This window comes from Sinocyclocheilus anshuiensis, unplaced genomic scaffold, assembly GCF_001515605.1.
Source record: "Sinocyclocheilus anshuiensis isolate Anshui unplaced genomic scaffold, SAMN03320099.WGS_v1.1 scaffold713, whole genome shotgun sequence".
NCBI lineage: Eukaryota > Metazoa > Chordata > Actinopteri > Cypriniformes > Cyprinidae > Sinocyclocheilus > Sinocyclocheilus anshuiensis.
The window spans coordinates 127,058-131,121 of NW_015536486.1; the positions used below are offsets into that span (position 1 = coordinate 127,058).

Genomic DNA, 4,064 nt, shown 5'->3' on the forward strand with positions numbered 1-4,064 from the left:
ATCAGCAATGCAGCGATTGGCTGGCGGCAAGACAGCAACATAATGGCATCATATAATTAAAAAAGACACCTGACGAAAAACTTGACACATTTCTGGACCTTTATAAGGAAACAGCCAAGTGAAGCAAACTACATAAATGTATGTTATAATAGATAAATAAAATGTTTTTATTTTATTTAAATTTTTTACATGATTCCTAATTATTTATATTCACGATTTCAAATTTTTGTACAGGCTTTACATTTTTATTTCAATGTAGGAATTCATTTAATTTTATATTTGAACAGATTTGTTACGTGACAGCATTAAATAACGTTTCTTAAGGGTCAGGATCATGTTATCTGCATCTCCTGCCTCCATCAAGCCACTCCCATAATATCTGTCACCACTCAAATTAATGCACGACGCTACATTATCTGTATAGCATGTGTGTAAGACTCGAATACAATAATTTTTTTTTTAAATTATTGTCCCTGGATCAGTAGGATACTCTTGTAATAAAGTAGCGGTGGCTGGGACAGATTTTAAGTATCCGTTCTGCTTAAAAAGATGTGATCGAATCCTGTTTACATGAAATAAGCTGCTCCCGAGCAGGTTTAAGTTTACGGACCTGCCGGGATGAGCTTCGAAGAACCAGACTATCCAAGATCATGCCAAGTTAGCGACGTACGAAGAACGGGCCCCCAGTCTTTGCAAGCAATAATTGTCAAACTGTTTAAAAAGAACACTTCTCAATGCAAGATTTAAAAGAATATAGGTCTTTCACCATCTACCGTACATGATATTGTTAAAAGATTCAGGAAATCTGGAGAAATCTGTCTATAAAGGGAAATGGAAAACCTCTGCTGAATGTGTGTGACATTTGAGCCGTGAGATGGTACTGCATGAGAAACCATCGTCAACCACATAAACGTCTTCTCACCAGACAGTTCATGATTAGTTTTGTTGTGAAGCTCTTTCTACACAGTTAGCAGGTGTATGGCTTCTCTCTGGTGTGAATTCTCATGTGCCTGTTAAAGCTTCCTTGCTGAGTGAAACTGATTCCACACTGAGAGCATGCGTAAGGCTTCTCGCCAGTGTGGATGCTCATGTGGCTTTTAAGGGTTCCTTTTACTGAAAAATATTTTCCACACTGTTGACAGGTGAAAGGCTTCTCTCCCGTGTGAATCCTCATGTGGACTTTAAGTATCGGTTATCGGCTTTCAAAAATAAAGAATTATCATTTATCGGTATCGGCCAAAATTTTCATATCGGTGCGTCCCTAGTTTGCAGGTGTATGACTTCTCTCCAGTGTGAATTATCATGTGCCTGGTAAGGCTTTCTTTTCGATTGAAACTATTTCCACACAGTTTGCAGGTATAAGGCCTCTCTCCAGTGTGAATCCTCATGTGGACTTTAAGGTTTTCTCGTTGATCGAAACTCTGTCCACACTCTTGGCAGGTGAAATGATTTCTAGTTCCAGTATTTTGAGCTCTTTTTTGTGAGAAAGTCTTTTCAGACTGTGGGCAACTGAATGATTTTTGTCCAGTTATGAAATCATGTTTCTTATACTGATCTTTATCTTGCTTTTCATTCAGTTCTTCACTTTCCTCTTTCAGCACCATCATGTCTAGGATGAAAAGAGACAAATACAAGTTAACCCGTTTTAAAGCAACAGTAGAACAGAAGGCAACAATAGCCAAAATCTGCCATTAATGTCTAAAACAGGGGTGTCAAACTCAGCATGTGGAGGGTCACAGTCCTGCGTAGTTTTGCTCCAACGCTTACCAACACCTACCTTTAGTTTTCAAGTAATGAAGATCTTGATTCAGGTGTGTTCAGTAGGAGCTAAACTCTGCAGGACTGTGGCCCTCCAGGAGTTTGACATCCCTGATCTAAAAAATTAAAAGCATATAGGTTCAACAATGTTCAGTTTTGCAGAGAAACTGTATTTGTGAACAATATCAGTCAGGATTTAAACCCAATTTTAACATGGAAACTGTGGTCATTAAAGTAATATATCTCTCCTAGAGCTATTATTTATTAAACAGCATAGACCACAACATCCTCTTGGATAGCTTGAGAATTGTGTAGGCACTTGTGGACAAGAATTAGTATGGTTTATACCCTATCTATCCAACTGCTACCACTTTGTGTAAATGAAGAAACATCTAATCAAAAACAAGTATGGAGTGCCACAGGGCTCAGTATTAGGTCCTCTGCTTTTCTTTTTGGTCCTCTGAGAGACATTATCATTAGATTTCACTATTATGCCAGTAACAGTTTTATTATTTCCTCACAACCTGAAGAAATGACATAACTCTCCAAGTTAACAGAGTGTATTAAACATCAAATATGGGATGGCTAGTAATTTTCTTGTACTTAACTCTTTCTATGGAAAATTCTAAATTCTCAATTCTGATTTTGTATAACAGCCTACTTACATGTTAGAAATGCTGCAGGGACAACAAATAAGTTATAGTTTGTTTAAAATGCAATGGCTAGAGAGCTTACAAGACACATTAGGTCTTCTGGCATCAATTTGGTCTGACTGCACAGTCTTATGGACCACAGAAATAGCCAAAATCACAACAGTCCATCTATGAGGACAAGTGTATTTTGGTTGTAGTTGTAAATTAAGTTATTCAGTAGGGATATATATTACTGTAAAAGGGAGTTTCGTCCCTTCCTGTTTCTTATGGTCAGTGTTAGAGCTCAAAACGTTTTTGTATCATCAGTTTTTACTTGATTGCTGAACATCTGCTACAGGCTCATAGCTTGCTAGCATCACTCTAGCAGGTTTACATTCTTCTCACTCAGTTTCCTGTCGATTGCCAGTGTTTATAATGACAAATATAATGGTTATTTGTGCACATTCAAGCTACACTCTGTGCATTTTGAGCTGAAGGCCATGAATAAGCAGATCCATGACCTTCTGAAGAAGCAGGCCCAGTTGCAACTGCAGAGAGCCATGGTGGAAACATCCCAGGCTGATGCTCACAAGTCTGAGGTAAGTTTGCAGCATGATGCAAATATTCCCACCACCTATCCTCCTCCTTTTGTTTCCCAGCAAAGGACCCATGCACCCAAAATGTGAGCCTCCCAGGTGGGGCTGGGCAATTTGGCAAAAAATTTAAATCTATTTTTTTTTTTTAGAAAGTTTGACCGATTCTCGATTTTTTATGATTTTTAACTAGTCAACTTGAAAATGTAACCACAACATGATTAACTTAAGGTATAACACAAGTAGGGGTGTCGAAATTAATCGTTTCTACGATGCATCGCGATGCAGATGAGGGCTATTTGGTATCGGTTCAGTAATAGACCATAACCGATTATAACGTACTGACGCTTTTCTGACGTCATTTGTCGTGGTAGCATACATTAAGGCCTGGGTATACTTCACTTTCCGCATTCCGTTTCGTCCCGCGCACAGCCGCGTCCACACAGCTTTCAAAGTATACTCAACCGCGCTCACGACACATGCGCAGTACCACCTACTTGACTTGCGCTCTGTCTCAACATTCACCTCACACATACGCTGTTGTACACGCATCGGGGTGCGAGGCTGTCCGCGAGCCCTCCTGATGAAGAAAATGACGTAATGCGGACCGCTTCAAATCAAACGTGCCTAATGGTGGAGGGAGGCTAGTGCGAGTAATTAAAAACGCTCCAACTACTTTAAAAGCCGACATCTGGGCACATTTCAGCTTTTATGAACAACCTGGTAAGCATGACCTGGAGAAGACACACGCTGTGTAAATCATGTCATGCACAATAAAATATCCAGGGGGTAATACTACTAACTTGAGAAACCACGTCAGGTAGTTCATATATCTGACTGCTTGTATTTATTTACAAAATTGTATACATGTGAAGTAAAATTGAACATTGAGGATGCAGTGCATCGTCTATGCATTGTGATATCGAATTGAACCGAATCGATGACATGATAATCGTAACCGAACCGTGAGACCAGTGTAGGTTCACACCCCTAAACACAAGTAGGCTTGGGTATCGATTGGGTTTTTTACGATACCGGTGCCATATCGATACTTTTAAAACGGTACCGGTGCCTGAACCGA

At 39.5% G+C, this 4,064-nt stretch overlaps 1 pseudogene; it reads right to left on the reverse strand.

Annotated features, from left to right (window-relative positions):
• Nucleotides 1–694: 694 nt before the first annotated feature.
• Nucleotides 695–4,064, reverse strand: part of LOC107684435 (gastrula zinc finger protein XlCGF57.1-like) — a 50,599-nt pseudogene continuing 47,229 nt past the window's right edge.